The following is a 22,036-nucleotide window of genomic DNA, read 5'->3' as shown; positions in this document are numbered from 1 at the left end:
ACCAATCTATTACTACCAAAAGATCTATTACCACTCTATAACCACTTGTATTGCTATTATTCACTTTATTATTATAAATATATACTTTAAGATTAATAATTATGTAAACATAATTTCCTTCGTTTGAACTTTCACGGGATATTGTTATGAAAATAGTTAATTTAAACATAACAATTGTAATCAGGTACTGATTATCACTTCAATTGTTGTCTATGGGTTTTTTTTGACAACCACATTTGAGCGCAACATAGGACGATAGGAATTATTCTTGCGGGTTTTGGCACTTACCCACAGGGTCCAGTTGGGCTCGGACTCTGTGGGAATGTCAGAAGTGCCAAGTTAATTACGATTGTGAATTTTAAAAGTCAAGCGGAGCAAAGGCTCGAATAATTTGTTCCCGGCATCCGATCCTGAAACGCGGATTATTGCGATCATGGGCAACATCGCGATTAAATACGTTTAATGCGCGATTTCAAAATCTGAACCCGGGACAGTGAAACGCGGTCAATGGACACCGGGGTGCTAAATTCCGTTTCAAGAGTAATCCTAAAAAAGGGCGGCAATCCTCACTCGCTTCGCGCGTAATACCTGACAGGAGCAGGCTGTAATTGACAATTTATCGGTCGGATATCATATTGGAGAGCGGAATCGCCTATTTCCCGCCTCACCACACACGCTTTGCGGTCTTCGCTAATACTTGGAGGGATGGTAACCGGAGGCCATTGCGGAGGAACTGATAGTCCCTGGGCTGGGACTGAACGAGAGACGGAGATGGCGGGCTGGTCGCCCGCGCTGAAGCAGTCGCGGACCCTTGAAGGAAGGCGTCTCCATCCATAAACAGTATAGCTAGATAGATAGGGTTACAATATACGGTCTGTGATGGGGGGTAAGTTTATATAATATCTTTTTTGTAAAAAACCTTATAAATGAAATAGAGGTTATTGTTCCTATTAGAGAAATTGGCTTTCATTAATACTCATCAGATCTGCTTGCGAATAAGCCCCTATGCCCATCTCTGAGGGAGGATTTTCATGTATCTACCACAGCGCTCGGCATACTTTGTCACTCAAAGTTTGGCGCCCTAAGTTTCCTACGGAAACAAAGCCAACCACTGTGCTGGTTGTAAATCACTATGTAAGTACCCACGTATCAGATGGCGCCCCAATGGTTTGGTCTCGTAATAACTTATTTACAGGTAGATATGCTTGTTACAAAATATTATGTTAAAATTCCATGTGCTAGCATCCATCAACTTCATAATATTACAAGTGTCACCATCACTTTGCTGTTGTGATGTACATAACCTCAATTTATTGTTGACATTATAAATAATGCTCAGATAATACATAACGGTCGTAGACAGTGTATTAGGTGCTGATTTATTTGAAACTAATCGACAGCGGTTACTATTTAGCTAGCAAATTGTCTATGATAATTATCTCGTTCAAGTTTATCTTTGATAAAATCCAAGTGTTGTGTTCTAACTGTCAAATATTTTACACATGATAATTATGTGCTTAAAATACCTACACAAGGTTAATAATAATTTAATTTCTATATAATTTGAACATCATCAGAACAAACGATTTGTTTCTGGTTCAAATAAGTACCTACAACATTGCCTCAACAGCTTGTCAAACTGTACGTTTTTATCTGACGTGTTGAAATCAATTCATGCAAGTAAACTTGATTATTAAGTGATTTCAAATGACTGTTCGTATTAAATGATCATTCTTTTGATACATTATCATTTCGTACTTTTAAATACTAACGTGACAAAAAATTATTATTACTATATTTGAATAACAGCTGACAGCTGTCACAAATATTTTATCGTCGGTTGTTTAAAATCAAATGTCAAATTTGTTTATAGACGAAGTAGCATGCGGTCTACTTACTTAAATTTTAAAAACGGGTTTGGAATCGAAATACTTTGAATAAATCGTTACATATTATTTTTCTTTCTAAAATTGACTACCAAAAGCTATGTCATTGAATAGTAAATTATTTGTATACTTAGATGTGAATTATCTTTGTAATTATTAAAAACATAAGGGCAGGGTTGCCACCAAAATTTTGTTTTAAATTGAAATCAAGGTTGTCTCAAATCAATAAAAAATAAACAATTTTCTTTTTCAAAATAAATCAGGGTTGCCACCAATTTTTTTTTTTAATTGAAATCAAGGTTGTCCCAAATCAATAAAAAATAAACAATTTTCTTTTTCAAGATAAATCAGGGTTGCCACAAAGTTGAAAGTTTATTCAAATTAAAATATTTATAATTTTTTTTTCCAAAATCAGGGTTGTCAAAAATATTTTTTTCTTAAGAGAATTTTTTTTTTCTTCTTCTTTTTTTTAAATTTCTTTTCCATCCCCGCGCATAACTATCATCATGTCTGGGCCAATAGAGAACGTCAACGGGAAATCAAAGGATGATTTAAGTATAGAATTAACTACAAGGTATTTAATACCGGCTAACACGTTAGAAGAAATGCGTCTTCAGGCTAGAAACCATAATAAATCTTTAAAAGTAGCTCAAATCGTAAAATAAGTTAAAGACAATACAAATACAGATGAGGACAGTGACTCCAGTGCCAAGGTCATCAAATATACTAAAATCATTTATAATGAATCGCATGCTTCAACAGTCACTATTAATAATTGGAATATTAAATTCAACGGTTCAACTTGTGTTAGGGAATTTATTCAACAAATCGATGAGAAATGTAGGACAAGGAACGTCAAACATAAAGATATTGTTAGGTGTTTCCCGGATATTTTAGAAGGCCTAGCTCTCTTATGATTTAGGTCCATCTTTACCCCTGACCTAACCTGGAATAACCTGAAATTACTCTTGATCAGACAATTCGAAGGGAGCAATAGACAGATAGCACTTAAAATAGATCTGTTCAATATGAAGCAATCGACTGGAATGTCGGCTTTTGAATTTATTCTTAGAATGAAGGCGCATAACAATATGCTCGACTCTAAGTTATCGGATAGTGAGTTGCTCCAATTAGCAATGAGAGCCTTGTTACCTATGTACACCACCTTACTCGCATCTCGGGAAATAAATACCTTCGAAGAGTTGAATGATGCAACAAAAAAATTCGAATCATTCTCAACATCCGATACAGTAAAGCAACCTACTCCTTCGTCTTCTTACGCAAGCAAGGTCTTTCCAAATGATAATTCGAAATTCAATAGACAACATTACAATAAATATTCTAATAATAATAAGTTTAAGAACAATCAAGATCCTCCCTTATATAATAATAGATATTATAACCGATCGACAAATAACAACCAAACTAATTTTGGTCTTAATACAAATCCTGCAAAACAGTACCAACAGGGACCTTCTACTAATAATAAACAAAAAGAGACGGGCCATGCATCGCAAGCTCCTTTAAACAATAGGATTATTTGTAACTATTGCAAGAAATTAGGGCACAAAATGTCGGATTGTAGGAAGAAAGCTTCCGACAGTTTTAATTCCAAAGTAGGGTCTCTTGGAAGCAATAGTAAAAATAATAAAAACAAGGATGCGGAAAACTAGGATGGAGTCGCTCTAGACACGCACCTTCCCATGCGCAAACGAAGCGTGAGTGGCGGAGTTGGCTCCAACTGGTTAGACAGGTTTCTTTCTGTCTCCGATTCTAACGTAGTGGGCCCACTACCACAGAATTCTGAGATAGAAGGAGATAATCGACCGTACGCCGAAATTTTTATTATTAATAAAACCTGCAGGGCGTTACTTGACAGTGGCGCTACTCTATCTTGTATAGGGGGGAATTCTTATAAATATTTTCTAAATCTAGGTATTAATTTAGTCAAAGTAGATTTTAGTGTCTCAAAAGCAGACGGTACAAGACAAAAGGTGCTAGGGACAGTGACGTTGCCAGTGACTTACAAGGGAATCACTCAGGACATTCTTTTTTACGTCATTCCGTCTTTGTCGCCTGATTACATTTTGGGAGTGAACTTTTGGAAGCAGTTCCAAATCGCGCCGAAACTGTTTTCAGGTGTGCCCAGCCAAACACGGGCAGAACAAATTAATGAGGTAAGGGCAATCCGGCCAGCCTCATCGTTGACTCCTACGGAAAATAGAAGTCTATTAGAAATAATAAAAAAATTTGAATCGATTTCTTTTGAGAAAAAAGGCTTAGGTAAAACTCATTTTGTAAAACATAAAATTGTTACCATGGGTCCTCCAATAAAACAGAGGTATTACCCTTTGTCGCCCGCTAGACAAAAACAACTTGAAGCAGAAGTGGATGAGATGTTGAAATTAGGAGTTATCCGTCCCTCGCGTTCTCTTTGGTCTAGTCCGGTATTGATTGTAACTAAAAAAGACGGTACGGGTCGTTTTTGTTTGGACTCGCGGAAAAACAATAACATAACAATTCGCGATTCTTATCCCTTGCCATATATATCAAGGATCTTGGATAAACTTGACGGGGCAAGGTACGTCTCGTCCATTGACCTCTCCAAGGCGTTCTGGCAGATTGCCTTGGATAAAGACTCCTGTCAGAAGACTGCATTCGTAGTTCCTGGTCGAGGACTATTCGAATTCACTCGCATGCTTTTTGGACTCAAAAACGCACCAAGCGAGCTCCAAAGACTGGCTGACGCCTTGTTCGGACCTGAATTTGACGAAAATGCTTTCTGCTACTTAGACGACTTAATTTTGGTGTCAAAGGATTTTCAGTCTCATCTCAAATTATTAAACCGTGTCTATGAACAACTACGAAACGCAGGTCTAACCATAAACCTAAAAAAATCGGAGTTCTGCAAAGCTGAGCTCAAATATCTTGGCTATATGATTGATTCTCAAGGTCTTCGTACGGACCCTATAAAAATAGAAAGTATTCAGAACTTCCCTGTACCCAAAAACGCAAAGCAAATACGAGCATTCGTTGGTTTATGTGGGTACTTCAGGAGATTTACAAAGGGCTTTTCAAGCATTGCCGCCCCTCTTACAAGACTCACGGGTTCCAAGAACGGTATCAGCAACTTTGCGTGGTCCCCAAAAGCCGAGACCGCCTTTGGAGATTTAAAAAAAGCCTTAACTTCAGCTCCGGTTTTAAAGGTTAGATAAATTATCGGCAGTGTATGAACAAGTCTCGGATGCACTTCTTAAAGCCTACCAAAAGGGAGTTAATCATTACAACCTACGTAGAAAACACGTTACTTACCAGGTTGGGGATGTGATTTGGCGTAGAAACTTCGTCCAGTCGAATGCATTGAATTACTTTGCACAGAAGTTAGCTCCGCGATTTGTTAAAAATATAGTTGTAAAAAAGAAATCAGATCTTATATATACGCTGGCAGACCTTAAGGGTAAAGAAACCGGAGACTTTCACGTGAAAGACATCGTGAAATCGGACAATATTCCTTTATAGTCCTCTTATCTTCAGTACCTTGTAGGGTCTGGCCATCCTTGCAAGGGCTGACATCGTTAACTGATTACAAAGTGCTTAGACCATTCAATTCGACCTGATCAATCGAATTGTTGTGGTCAGTATTTTGTCAATATGTCAAATTCTATAAAATACTTCAAATTTTATGCCTCCTAAAGAGTACATAATTATTTTTTCAACTCTGGTTTAAAACCCGAGTTGGGAAAGGAACATTGGTTCTGTATACACATCTAAAATTAAATTTAAGTTAAATATATATTTATATACCTCTAGAATTAGAATTGTGGATGCTTGCACATGGAAACATACTCGTAATTTTAATTTTAAACTTGTCACATTTTAGTTTTAACTTATATTTACCTCTGTCTAGTTTTAAGTTATGTCAACTTGGAATATACGACGATATTGAATATACCCTCTTGTATTTCAAGCATAAAATATATTTTTGGTTTATATAGAAAGTTTGTGAAACTATAATTAGAACATACAGAAGTGACAGCCCATCATTTCTTTATGTTCCGTATTGTAAACCTTGGGAAACTATAATTAGAACATACAGAGATAACAGCCCATTATTTCTTTGTGTTCCGATTTTCAGTTTTTAAGAATTATGAGATTTCTTGTTGTAAGAATTTTCAGCACTTTTTGCTCAGTTGCCTGTTTTGGCACTACTCATATCAATTGCTTAAAATTTTTGTATTACATAAAATTTTGAAATATGTTATTACCGCATAAGCTAGTATTAGAATAATATTATGTAAAATGATATTTGTTTTCTCCTTGTCATTTCCCTTGTTTGGGGTTATTATTATCACGTCTAATTTTGATTAGCGTCGTGAGCGGCGCATAACAATCTACTCATATGTATAGGATTGTATGAAACCTTAATATTTGTATATATCAAACAATTAACCTTACCAGTTGCACCCTCCATCAAGGGTCTACATAACTTACTATTGGCACCATTCATTGGCAATGGTTGTTTACTTTTTGGCACCATTCATTGGCAATGGTTGTTTACTTTTTGGCACCATTCATTGGCAATGGTTGTTTACTTTTTGGCACCATTCATTGGCAATGGTTGTTTACATTGTTTCATTTAAGTAGGATTCAAACTATATTCTTCATATAAAACTAAGGTATAGTGATTAAACTCTTACTGCTGTATAATAGGTGTAATAATCATCACCCCCGAAAAAAGATCGAAGTTAGGAAGTATAGTTAGGGATATTCTTCGAAGGAAGTTTTTTTTTCCCCAAAGTGGAAGTAAATTCAGTGGAAAGTGTAGATGGTTTACCATCTGAAAGTTTTGCCTGTTAAGGCTATTAAAAAAAAAACAAAAAGTGTTTTCGTAATAAGTGACGTCTAGTGCATATTTAATGTCTTATTACATTAATTTCATAGTATATTAATAAATTTATAAGGTATTTTAGTATTAAGTATTATAACCACTATATTTATAAGTTAATGCCCTGTTACAGATGCTACGTGTACGGTAGTCCTTGAGGAAATCAGTATTACAGCACCCAGCATCGTATATGCTGAGGGTGTTCGTAGACCCCGTCCACGTATCACCTTATTGAAGTGTGTTTATTTTTAAGTTTTATAATACTAAGTTTTGTTTTTTTCCTGTTTACCAGCACTTCTAATGGTTGCGTCGCGAATTCATCCACCATGCCTTGCGCATGATGAGCGCGATTGACGTTGCTACACAATCATTTGCAAGTTGTCTGTACGCATTTCATGCTTATTAATCTGTTATATGTTTATAGATATGTACTTCGTTTAACATTATGCATTTCTTTTTACACATGTATGCTGTTTGTTTCAGTAGCCCCCATCAGACCAAGTTACTAGTCAGTAGTATAGGGATTTTTCTTTTTAGTTTGTTTTGGTTTTGTTTTGTGTTCGAGGGCAAACACGTTCGGAGCGAGCGGGGTATTTTTATGAAAATAGTTCATTTAAACATTACAATTGTAATCAGGTACTGATTATTACTTCAATTGTTGTCTATGGGTTTTTTTTGACAACCACATTTGAGCGCAACATAGGACGATAGGAATTATTCTTGCGGGTTTTGGCACTTACCCACAGGGTCCAGTTGGGCTCGGACTCTGTGGGAATGTCAGAAGTGCCAACTTAATTACGATTGTGAATTTTAAAAGTCGAGCGGAGCAAAGGCTCGAATAATTTGATCCCGGCATCCAATCCTGAAACGCGGATTATTGCGATCATGGGCAACATCTCGATTAAATACGTTTAATGCGCGATTTCAAAATCTGAACCCGGGACAGTGAAACGCGGTCAATGGACACCGGGGTGCTAGATTCCGTTTCAAGAGTAATCCTAAAAAAGGGCGGCAATCCTCACTCGCTTCGCGCGTAATACCTAACAGGAGCAGGCTGTAATTGACAATTTATCGGTCGGATATCATATTGGAGAGCGGAATCGCCTATTTCCCGCCTCACCACACACGCTTTGCGGTCTTCGCTAATACTTGGAGGGATGGTAACCGGAGGCCATTGCGGAGGAACTGATAGTCCCTGGGCTGGGACTGAACGAGAGACGGAGTTGGCGGGCTGGTCGCCCGCGCTGAAGCAGTCGCGGACCCTTGAAGGAAGGCGTCTCCATCCATAAACAGTATAGCTAGATAGATAGGGTTACAATATACGGTCTGTGATGGGGGGTAAGTTTATATAATATCTTTTTTGTAAAAAACCTTATAAATGAAATAGAGGTTATTGTTCCTATTAGAGAAATTGGCTTTCATTAATACTCATCAGATCTGCTTGCGAATAAGCCCATATGCCCATCTCTGAGGGAGGATTTTCATGTATCTACCACAGCGCTCGGCATACTTTGTCACTCAAAGTTTGGCGCCCTAAGTTTCCTACGGAAACAAAGCCGACTACTGTGCTGGTTGTAAATCACTATGTAAGTACCCACGAATCAATATACCTACATTTTCGACAAGTTTTCACGGTCTCAAATTAATATACACCCATTATTATTCTTATTATTATTGTTAATTACATCGCATATTATTTGCTTTTGTTTTATGAGTCACACCACCAACAGCAACATGTATAAAAAAGTATTATATTTAAGCCTATATATTTTAAACACATTCAGTGAGTTTTTATGTAATCTCATACTTACTTACAGGAAATCTATTTAAATCTGAGAAAAAACCTAATGAATGAATCTATATATTCTGTTAGAATGCAAATCCTAGAAACGGAAGGCGAACACATATGTGTTGTATATTTCAATTGCACGGACGATTCAGAGAATCGAATAAAATTCTACGATTATATTGATCAAGAATATCAATCGAAAATATTAAAGGATAGAAACGTCATTATAATGGGCGACTTCAATTTCACTAACAAATCCGATGAGGTTATGTTAGAACATTTATATTTTTTGAATTCTAATGATCTTAAACAACAAAATGTGATAAAAAATCATTTTGGCAATATGCTTGATTTAGTATTGAGTAACACGAATAGATGTGACGTCAGTCGATGTGATGAACCCTTGGTCCTCGAAGATAAATTTCATCCGACCTTATCAATTCTTATGAAGTTATTCAGGACAAAGTGCAACCGACATCAGTTGCAAAATAGTACTAAACGCTCGGCACTATCTACCTACAACTATCAGTTCCAGTACAAACGAGCAAACATGCCGTTAATAAATGACATACTCTCAGAATTCAACTGGAACTACCTTTTTTTATTTTTATTTATTTATTTACGGACAAATAGTCCATTAACATATACACGATATCGGATGCAAATGACGCAGTCAAGTACTTAAACAATGTTTTATTCAGTGTTTTTGAAATTTGTATCCCTACTAAAAAATATGTATGTAAAAATGTTAATTATCCGGCGTGGTTCTCTAAAACAATTATAGATAAATTAAAAAGCAAAGAATCGCATCGAAGAAGGTACAAACTGCGTGAGGATCACTCAGATTACTTGTTATTTTCTGCGATGCGATCCGAGCTTAAAAAAGATATCGCAATTGCAAAACGCCAATATTTAGAAAAAGTTCAGTTTGGGATCAAAGATGATGTCAAATATTTTTGATATTTTATTAAATCTCAAAAAGCAAATCCTCATACCCAAATAAACTTAAGCTACGGAACGGCGACTATTTCCGATCCCGAAATAGTTAGCCAAAAATTTGCTGACTATTTCAAATCAGTGTACAGCCAGACAGCCCCTCTACTAAATCTAGACTTTACTAGAACTGAGGAGCCCTGGAATATCGGAAAAATCAGTCTTGGGCTAACCTGTGCAGAGGAAGTAGATACCTGTACTCGGACTTTAAAGCTCAATAAAGCGGCAGGCCCAGACGGAATACCCCCTAATACAATTGCTTATATGTCAAAAATCATAAGTCATCTACTGAGTTATATATATAATCTAAGCATTTCTACTGGTTGTTTCCCCCATTCCTGGAAACTCACGCGTGTGAGCCCAATTTTCAAAGCTGGAGACAAGGCTGATATTAAGAATTACAGACCTGTTGCCATTCTGTCAACTTTACCCAAAATATTTGAAATGATTATTTATAACAAATTACATCACCAAATTATTCAGTTTCTAAGAGAAAACCAACACGGTTTCATGCCAAGAAAATCCACGGTATCAAATTTGTTAACATTTTCGCGATTGGTGGCCGTCGGACTGGACTCGAGACACCAAACCGATGTAGTGTATACGGATTTTACCAAGGCTTTTGATTGAGTTGATCATGATATTTTATTACTTAAAATGTTTAAACTTGGCTTCGATCAACTGACACTTATCTTCTTCGCGTCATATCTAAAATCCAGAAGACAATATGTATCAATAAATGGACAGGAATCTAAACAATTCCCCGCCTTGTCAGGTATTCCCCAAGGGTCAAACCTTGGTCCTCTGTTGTTCCTAATACTTATAGACAACATCCAGGTCTGTGTAAAATATAGCAGATGTCTTTTTTTTGCGGATGATCTGAAACTTTTGATGGAAATAATATTTTACGAAGACTGCTTAAAAATGCAATCTGACCTTGATGCTATAGCAGAATGATCAGATAAAAACAAATTAGAATTTAATAATTAAGAGAGTACCTTCATTCGAACTGTGCGCGCACGCTAAAAATCGCTCTGCTTAAATAATTAATATTTAATAGTTAATTTACCGAAATAATCCAAAAATATTGGTGAATATATAACTTTGGAACAGTGGTGAACTTTTTATTGCGTACTTGTATTAAAACGCCCGCTGATCAGTATCCTAAAGTGATCTTAAATCTGTGTAGTGCTTCAGTGAAAGTGTTGTCGCATTTAAGCGCAAACAGAATACTGTACTGTCAGGCTAATATCACATATTGGTACCAATATTATCACGGTTGTGGATAAATAGGCCGTGGCGTAGAGTACAGCAATTTTAGCGTCGCTTACTATTGTCGCGGAGGAGCTAAGTTCGCTCCTCGGTTAAAGAAACTTTTTTAAATAAAAAAAAAAATTAGAATTAAAAACATTAATAAGTTAATTAATAAGTGTAACGCCATCTAGTGAATTTCATCAAATACATTAAAATGAGCAAGTAAAAGAAAACCACCAAAAAAACACCATCTAGCGACTCTGATGATGACTACAACACAAATAAAATATTTAAATTCGTGGAAAAAAAGTTTGAAGATTTATCGGAACAATTGATGAAATCTTTTAGAGAACAAATTAAAAATGAACTAAGAGATCTTAAGAAATCTGTAGAATTTTGTTGCAATAAAATTGATGAATATGAAGAAAATAATAAAAAGAAAGATACACTGATCAAACAACTGCAATCAGAAAACAACGAAATTAAACAGCAAATAAACAAACTGTAACAATTACACAAACAAAATAACATTGAGATACAAGGTATTCCTTTGAAAGAAAATGAAAACTTACCAAAAATAGTCAATAATATAATGGAAACCATAAAATGCGAAATGGAATCATCAAAAATAACAAATATATATCGTATCAGAAACAAAAACCCTTTAAACAAATATCCAGCCTTAATTATATCATTCCAAAACAAAAAAAATAAAGGACAAAATCATCGACCAAAAAAAAATATGGTGTCTTGTACACTAAAAATATAAATATTCCGGAAGATAACAAAATTTTCATAAACGAACAATTAACGCAACTAAATAAACCCCACCTGTTTCTGGCGAAATCCTCAAGACTAGGCTACAAATTCATCTGGGCGAAAAACGGTAACGTTTTGATGAGAAAAGATGAAACAGCTCCAATCATCCATATAAGGCAGCCGAATGACATCCCTTCAGAATAAAGGACCATCTAACCGCATTTATTTATTTATTTATTTATTGATACATTACTCTACAGTACTTTACATTTCAATTCAGCAACGTTGGCCTTACTGGGTTGTTCACCCGTGCTGAGGCCCCCATTTTATAATATACGAGTTTATACATTTAAACAAAACAAAAAACAACATTAAAATAAAGATAAATTTACATCAAAAATAAAGATTAGAAATGAAAATCCAATTCTCACACCAAAATAAAAACATTAGAAGAGAATGGAAATCGGCATTTACAATGATCTATGTCAGTGGTTCTTAACCTGGGTTCGATCGAACCCCAGGGGTTCGGTGAGTCAGTCTCGGGGGTTTGGTGGAGGTCAAGACCCACGACTTATATTTGATGAAATCATTGAAATTCAGCAGAGCCAGGTTCAACAGCAACTCTTCAGAACAACATTGCTCTCAAAGTTTTGGTGTCAACAAGTGGAAACATACCCTGTTATTGCTAAGAAAGCTCTGGAGATTTTTATACCATTTGTTACAACATATCTTTGCGAGCAATCCTTTTCGAAGATGCTGGATATAAAAACGAAGAAGAGGAATAGACTTTGTTGTGAAAATGACATGAGAGTGGTACTTGCCAAGGTAAAGCCGCGAAAATCTGAATTGGTTTCTGAAAGGCAACAGCAGAAGTCACACTGATTTAAAGTAAATAATAATTAATATGTTTCATGTTTTGATATAACCATTAAAATTTAATGTTTTGATCTTTGTTTCATTATTTTTTTTTCTATTTTGTACACCTATATATAAATATATACCCTGTTTTGAATTTGTAAAAATCTAATTTTATTTTTCAAATTAGGAGGGGTTCGGTGAATGCGCATTTGTAACTGGTGGGGTTCGGTACCTCCACAAAGGTTAAGAACCACTGATCTATGTGCTTGTGCGTGCCGCTTGCCTTATACATTTTTTGTGTTGCGTGTATATGTTTTATTCTCTTATGTTATAGAATTTTGGAAATATTGTCTTTTTTGTTCTTTAATCCATTTTTTTATTTTGTGTTTGAATTTATTTTTATTTTCCCCAATTGTTGTTTCAAGTGGAAGACTGTTGAATGCTTTGATTGCGTGGTATTTATGGTGTCTTTGTCCAAAGGTAGTGTTTACCGTCGGAGTTTTTATGTTTTTTTATACGCTTTTCTGACCGGTCTATTAGTGATATTTTGTGTTTGTTGGGGATTGTTTTTTTGGTCGAAAATGTAGTTTAGTAGAGTTTTAACATATAATTGGCGTATATCAAGTATGTCACAGCTTTTAAATATTTGGTCTGTGTCGGTTAGTTTATGTTTTTTGAGTATTACCTTTAATATCGTTTTCTGTGCGATTTCTATTTGAGCGATAGCTGCGTTTGTTGCTCCTCCCCAAGCAATTATTCCATATTCTATTATTGATTGGCATAGTGCATAATATATTGTTTTCAATTGTTTTATTTTATATATGTTTCTTATATTTAGGAAAATGTGTATTATTCTGAGGAGTCTATTTGTGATTTGTTTGATGTGATGTGTCCATCTAAGATTATGGTCAATTACGATTCCTTTATTTATTACTTTATTTGTTCTGTTTTTTCTAGAGGGGGGCAATCGCAAATGTTGGTGTTTATGCATTCGTGTATTTTTATGGTGTTTGTATTGTTTTTTGGCTGTCCTGTGTTGGTTATGCTGTACGTTGTGAATTTATTTTTCGATATGTTTAGTGTGAGTGTATTTGAGTCCAACCATTGCATGTGAAAATTACTTATATCCATCAAAATGTCTGATGAAAATTTTTTGTATGAAAATTACATTTGTAAAAACACAAGTGAACTAAATAATCACTTTAAGAACGTTAACTTTTCAATTCTTAGTATGAATATTAGAAGCTTAAGAAGGCACTTTAATGAGCTTTTTATTCTTCTCGATAGTCTTGATTTTTCTCCAAGTATTGTCATTTTAACAGAAACGCAAATGAAAGAAGTAATTCCCTATGACTTGCCAGGATATGTAACTATTTCATCCAAATGTAAACATACTGGTCACGATGGAATCACTTTATTTATAAAAAATTGTCTTTAAAAACCTGCCTTCGAAATTCTAGACTTTAAAACAGCTAACGCAATTAAATTAACATTTACCCATAGTAATTGCACTTATTTGCTATTAGCTATCTATAGATCACCTTCCTTAAATGAATCAATAATGAACTTATTTACTTATAAAAATGACTAACAGAAATAACTGTAATTTTGCAATATTAACTGGTGATATTAATATAAACATAAATGAAAACAACAAAAGAACAAAATGTATAAACGAATACTTAGATTGTTTGTCACATGCAGGATATCAATCATACATAAACTCACCAACAAGATAAAATCTAAATAATTCCACGACTCTAGATCACACATTTATCAAAACACACAAACACGTTATAACTAAATCTTCAACTCTAAAAAAAAACATAACTGACCACTACCCAACATTTTACGGACATAACATCTTAACCACAAATTCAAAAGTATACTCTAACACTGTTGAAATAAATGAAATTAATTACATCACATTAAACAATTTACTTCTTTCAGAAAAATGGGACAACATACTATCAATAGCTAACCCAAATTCAGCATTAGAATTATTTTATAAAACTCTAGAAGCTTATATTTCGAAGAGTACAAATAAAATTGTCATCGCTAAGAGAAATTACAAAAAAATTTAGCCTTGGGTCACTGTAGGACTAATAGTCTCTATTAAACAAAGAGATAAATTATACAAAGAGATGTTAAATTATCAAAAAGCCTGTCAAAAAAATAACACAAGAATTATGCCTTTCATGAAAACGAAATATTTAATGTATAGAAATTTACTAAATAGGTTAATAAGAAATTGCAAAAAGAAGTATTATTGTGAACGAATTGATATTGCAAAAAATGATACCAAAAAAACGTGGAATATTATTAACGAAATCACGAACAAAAAAAAAGTATCAACCGATGTCAATGAGATTATAATAAATGAAAATATTATAACTGACAAATCGGCCATTGCAGAAAACTTTAACAACTTTTTTACAAATGTAGTAGATCAAGTACTTGAATCTTCTAGTCAACTTGATAATACAATACCCGTAGACTCACATTTACACTTAGACTCATCTAACGATTCAATTAACTCCTTAGAATATTTTTCACCCATCACAACAGATGAAATTGATAAACACATTGACGGTCTAAAATCAACAAATTCTACAGGAATTGATGGTTTATCAGGTAAAACACTAAAAAAAATAAAACATTACATTTTAACTCCGTTGCTACATATTTTTAATATATCTTTAAAAGAGGGAAATTTTCCCGAACAATTAAAAACCTCTATCATAATAACAATCCACAAATCGGGAGAAACGCACATATTAGACAACTACAGACCCATTTCCTTGGTCTCAAACCTCTCAAAAATATTTGAAAAATGTATCAAAAATAGAATAATGAATTACCTAGAACAAAACAAAATTCTGTCCCAAAATCAATATGGCTTCAGAACAAAACTAAGCACTGAAGATGCAATATTCGATCTGACTAAAAAAATTTTACACATCTGTTGATCAAAATAAAAAGAGTTTAGCTATATTTCTAGACTTAAGAAAAGCTTTTGATACGGTAAATCACAATCTACTTATAAAAAAATGAATCAAATAGGTTTAAAAAATGATACACTAAAAATTCTTACTAGCTACCTCAAAGACAGAAAACAAAAAACAAAAATAGGGGATTTTTATAGTACTGAAACAGGAATAAAAAATGGAGTACCACAGGGAACTGTGCTTGGCCCAATTCTCTTTCTAATATACATAAACGATTTGTGTGATGTTATAATCCCTGGTAAAATTGTATCTTACGCTGATGATACAGTAATAATAGTGAATGGAAAATCCTGGCCTGAAACTTTTTTGAAGGCAACAAAATGTATAACATATGTCTCATCATGGCTAAAAAGTAATAGACTCTTCTTAAACTATAATAAAACATTTTACCTAACCTTTTCTAAAAATAGTAAAAAATAAACCCCCCAATAACCTTAAAATTCGAATACATAACGTTAACTGTAATCAAGAAATATGCTCATCTTGCTTTGAACTCGGAAAAGTTGAAAAGATTAAATATTTAGGTATTGTTATTGATACAAAATTAAATTGGCAGTCACAAATAATTAATACCGTCTGTAAATTAAGATATCTTACATACACATTTAACAGACTAAAAGAAGTGCTCAATGTTGAAAAACTGAAAATTATTTTTTTTTCTTTGGTGCAATCTTCACTCATATACGGAATAATAGGATGGGGCGGTGCGCTTCATACACATATCAAGCCTTTACAAATAATTCAAAATTATATCATCAAAGTTATGTATAGTCGGAAAAGAACATTTTCAACAGATGAGTTATACAAAGAATCTAAAATATTCTGTCTCCGTAAACTATTTATTTTGCAAACTATGAAATACATCTTTAAAAACAAAAATAAATTCGAAATAAATGAAAACAGAACCAACATTAGAAATAAAAATGTATTTTATACCCCCCAAACGAACACGAAACAAATGCAAACACACTGCAGTTTCATTGGACCTCGTACTTTCAATCTTTTACCGAAAAATATTCAAGTGATTACTAAACTTCCTCAATATTTAAAAGAATTAAAATTATGGCTTTTCGATACAGCAGTTGAAATTTTTTTTATTTAATTTGTATCAATGTATGTTTCTCATAAAATATTCACTATATATTACACTAAACACTTATAACTTCACTATACACTATTATAAACACTTTTTATACAAACCGCTTAGACAAAATGTAATCTTGTTTTTATTATAATTATTGTTTATTTCTAGGTACAATAAAATAATAATTTAAATATATTACCCACTCACAGGCTGCGCCTTAGTGGGTTCCCATTATTCGTATTGATTTATATAATATTGTATGTAATTAATGTAAAACTTGGGAAAAATAAAGGAATTAAAAAAATATATATATAAAAATGCGTAACAATGACATATACCCGCTCTCAGAAGCCCGTAGTTTTTTATTACACCATTAAAGAAAAAAAAATAATGCCGAGTCAATAGCTATAAAGATCTCGGTATCGTCTTTGATCCCAAACTAACATTCTCGGACCACATATCACGACTTACTACAGCATGCTACAAACTCCTGGGGTTTATCACCAGAACATGTAAACAATTTCACGACCCAGATGCAATGATAGCCATGTTTGATGGCGTCATACGAAGTAAGCTGGAGTATGCTAGTGGTGTGTGGACTCCGCACCAAACTAAGTATATTAATATGCTGGAACAAATCCAGAAAAAATTCCTCAGGTATGTCTATATGCGGATGCGTGGAACTTATCCAAGGTTCATGCACCATGTGGACTTACTTGAGGCAACAAATAGATTTAATTTGGAATTCTTACAGGGGCCCGACCCTCAGGCTCACGACTAAGGGTGGCCTGCCCCATAAGCGAGTGAAAAAACCCCGCCACTGCTGTTGTGCCGGTTCGTGACCGGAGGGGACCCAGCAGCAGCGTTTGGGGCGCATTGGATGCCCTCTCCAGCCGGACTCTCCCAGCCTATCGCCTAGCACCGCAGTGGGTGGGCTGGAACCAAACGCTTATCACTCCTGGACAGCCTGAACCCCAGATTCCTACCCACCCCTCATACCTTTCCTTTCCAGACCTTTCCTTTCACCTCCTACCCTTACAAAAAAAAATAACAACTTTAAATTCATGAACATACAACACAACAATTTTAACATCATTACAGCGGCGAGTAGCAGGCGTCCCCAGTGCGGGCCAAGACTGTTGGTAAATTTTGCCAACATTCGCGGCCTGCACACAAATTTAAATTCCGTCCAACACCATCTTTTGTCCCAACGTCCCAACCTTCTTTTCCTATCCGAAACTCAGATAGCCGAGCCGCCAGACTCCTCCTATCTGGACTGCCCGGGCTTTACCCTCGCAAGCAAATTCCGACTCAAAGGAGGAGTCTGCCTCTATAGTCGAGCTGACGTCAACTGTGTACGACTATTGAGTCTGAAAAACTCCAGATTCAACGTAATGTGGGTTCGCGTCAATCTTGCCAGTATGGAAAGATTCTACGCATGTCTATACCGCTCACCGAACCATAGCGAATCAGACACTTCCAAGCTCTTCAAACATTTGAGCGATACTATTGATGATCTCTTGCCCCGCTACCCTTCGGCCGAGTTTGTTGTTCTGGGGGACTTCAATGTTTATAACGAACCATGGTTGAAGTTCTCAAGCCCAACGGACTCGGCTGTCCGACAGGCGGAATCCTTTTCCATTTGCTACGGATTAGAGCAATTAGCTCAGGAGCCTACAAGGGTTCCTGATGTCCAGACTCACCGCTCCAATCTGTTAGACCTATTCTTAACTACTGTGCCACAAGGTTATAAGATTGACGTCACAGCGCCTCTGAGATCATCTGACCACTGCCTAGTGACGACATTAATCCCCGTTAGCCTCAGACCAACCAATGACAGATTGAGGAGAAAAGTGTGGCACTATAGGTCAGCAGATTGGTTCGGTATGCGGGCCCATTTCAACGCTTTTCCGTGGTCAGCTGTTTGTTTTCGGACTTCGGACCCTTCGAGATGTGCCCAAGCGATTGGTGAAGTCATCAAATCGGCGATGGATGGTTTCATACAATCGACTACTAAAGAAACTGGTGTGGGCTCAAAGCCGTGGTTCAGTCGACAATGCTCCGAAGCAGTTCGACGAAAAAACGCGGCTTACCGAGGCTACCACACAACTCGAACGCCCGAAAGCAGATCAGCATACAACAAATCGGCAAAGGAATGCAAAAAAATCATTAATAGGTCAAAATTCGAACACGACTTGCAGATCAGCAAAAAGCTGGCTGCCTGCCCGCATGGCAGCAGAGCATTCTGGTCGCTTGCGGGCTCAATAGGTCGAAATTTTTGCAAACCCAGTTTGCCACCTCTTACCAGACCTGACGGCTCACTAGCAAACACCACCACCGAAAAGGCTAACCTATTAGGGAAAATGTTTGCGGAAAACTCGACCCTTGACGACGGGGGTGCTGTTCCGCCGTCGGTTCCTCACTGCGGCTTCTATATGAAAAAGCTGAGGATTCGGCATCGGGATGTACTCCACGTCATACGGGGGCTCGATGTTAACAAAGCTAGTGGACCTGATGGAATACCTGCCCTGGTATTGCAGAGGTGTGCTGCGGAAATAGTTCCAGTTTTGACAAAGCTCTTCAAAATGTCGCTGAAGTGTGGCACTGTGCCCTCTGGTTGGAAAAAAGCGGTCATTCACCCTATTCCCAAGAAAGGTGACCGCTCCAACCCGGCCAACTACCGCCCCATAGCGATCACATCAGTTCTGTCCAAAGTGATGGAACGTGTGATCAACGACAAACTGCTCACATACCTCGAGAAGAACAAAATGATCAACGACCGTCAATACGGATTCCAGCGGAACCGCTCGTGCGGTGATCTTCTCGCGTTTGTGACGCATGTTTGGAGGCGGTGCCTGGAACGTCACGGTGAGACCCAAACGGTCGCACTAGACATATCCAAGGCCTTTGACCGGGTCTGGCACCGAGGACTTGTCAACAAATTGCATTCTTACGGACTTCCCGTATCCCTGTGTACGTGGATTGCTGACTTTTTAAGGGATAGGTCGATTCAGGCGGTTGCTGACGGTTTCACCTCTTCCTCGCACTCCATAAATGCTGGCGTCCCACAGGGATCGGTTCTGTCTCCGACTTTGTTTTTGTTGCAGGTCAATGACCTTTTGACATGTGCACCGATTCATTGTTACGCGGATGACAGTACAGTTCATGATAGCTTTTTGTTTGACAAGCCTCCAAAGGGCACACAAACTCCAACGGCTCGGAGGGCTTTGAAGCAGAGAATGGACGGTTATCTCGAGAGTATTTCCTCCTGGGGTAAAAATAATCTCGTCGAATTTAATGTTTCAAAGACCCAATACTGTCTGATTACGTCTAAAAAGGATCCAAATGATAATCTAGTCTCCTTCAACGGAAGCAATCTTCCGAACAGGCCTTCCATTGATATGCTTGGTGTAACTATAAGTGACCAGCTCAGGTACGGGGGCTCCATCGAAGCCAGAGTAAAGTTGGCCTCTCAGAAGCTGGGCGTACTGTACAGGGCCCGCAGATACTTTAATAGTACACAACTGCTCACCCTGTACAAATTGCAAGTGCGCCCTACTGTCGAATTTGGCAGCCATCTCTGGTCTGGAGCCCCAAAATACCTGAAAAAAACCCTTGACTCTGTGCAGAAACGGGCGGTCCGTTTGATAGATTCCCCAATCTTAACAACGGACTGCAATCTTTAGAGCACAGGCGTCAGGTAGGTATGCTGTCCTTGTTCTATCGGTATTACAATGGAAGATGCTCTGAGGAACTAGCGTCATTGATCCCTTCGGCACCGGTGCGTAGTCGGGATACACGCAAAACGCGCGCCCAACATTTGTACACAGTTGATACTTGTCACATGAGAACGGGTCGCTTCTACGATTCGTTCTTAAGTTCAACAGCTCGGCTGTGGAACGAACTGCCGGTCTCTGTGTTTCCTCCCTCCTACATAATGGGACTCTTCAAGACCCATGTTCACTCCTTCCTCTCCACAAAAAGACCCTCCACACAGCATCATCAAAGATGACATAGGCCCTGAGGGAAATTATTTTCTTCAAGGCCTCCTGTGTAGAGTAAATTTAAAAAAAAAAAAAAAAAAAACTAGACGTCATGCAAATCTTGCAATACTTAATCATTAACATAATCCATAACTATATTGATAGCCCGTTCCTCTTGGAATGCTATGGTTTATACGTGCCCGAAAACTTCAGCCGTAGTCGTCGACACGACTTATTCAAAATACCATACAGCAGAACAGATATTCTAGCACAACATAGGATGACAAGAGGAATGGTTCTATTGAATGAAATCAGTGCTCAGAAGCACTAGATATATATAATTCTTCTTTAAATAGCCTAAAGTTTTTTTTGTATAATAATTATCTTCATAGGTGTTAAGATTGTAAAATTGAGAATTGTACAGAAATTGGATTATCTATCTGTTGTGCAATAAATAAATAAAAAATTAATAAAATATATATGTATATATATACATTTTCTCTTATTATTTCCTTGTTTTTAACATTTCTTTGTTTTTAACCTTTATTTGTTTTCTTTGTTTATTTATTGCTTTTTAACCTTCTTTGTCTTTATTGCATGATGTGAACATTGGTTACTGGGTTGTAACCTAATTTTTTTACTTATTTTTTCTCTCTCTCTATGCATGTTATGTTATAAACCTGTTTATGTTCCTAATAAAAATAAAAAATAAAATTTAAAAAAAATTAAAAAAATAACGTAGTTAATATCACGTATGCCGTAAAGAATGAAGTGCCATCATCAAAAAAACAATAGGAAAATTCGAAATGGTAACTGAACAAGAAATTGTTGATATAATAAAAAACCTAAAAATTGAGTCAGCCCCAGGTTTCGATGGGATCACTGTTGAAATTCTAAAAACACATCTTTACTTTTTGAAAAAACCTATTACATATATTATAAACAATAGTCTTAAAAAGGGAATCTTTCCATCAATATACAAAAAAAACTATTATTTCGCCGATTTATAAATCAGGTGACTCAAAAGAAATTAATAACTACCGACCCATATCAGTACTATCAAATATCTCAAAATTTTTCGAAAAGGTAGCCAAAAAGCAAATACAAAATTTTATTGGAATTAATAATATATTGAGTGACCAACAATTTGGATTTCGCGCAAAAATAACCACGCAGGATGCAATCATAGATTTAACAACAAAAATATATGAAGCACTGGACAAAGGCAAAAAATCTCTTGCAATTTTCATAGACCTAAGGAAAGCCTTTGACAGCATAAGTCACAAAAAATTACTATACAAGCTTAACGAAATCGGAATTATTGATAACGCTAACACGTGGATTGAAAGTTTCCTGAACTCTAGAAATCAATATGTAAAAATAAAAAAATATTCTTAGTGAACCGAGCACAAGCGTCTTTGGAATACCACAAGGCACGATTTTGGGCCCTCTTCTATTCATCTTATATGTTAATAATATCTTTGAATTACCAATAACAGGAAAACTTATTTCATATGCAGATGATACTGCAATTATA

This window comes from Hesperophylax consimilis, chromosome 25 (assembly GCF_061612785.1).
Source record: "Hesperophylax consimilis isolate HC1 chromosome 25, BYU_Hcon_1.0, whole genome shotgun sequence".
NCBI lineage: Eukaryota > Metazoa > Arthropoda > Insecta > Trichoptera > Limnephilidae > Hesperophylax > Hesperophylax consimilis.
This window is presented reverse-complemented; position numbering follows the sequence as displayed.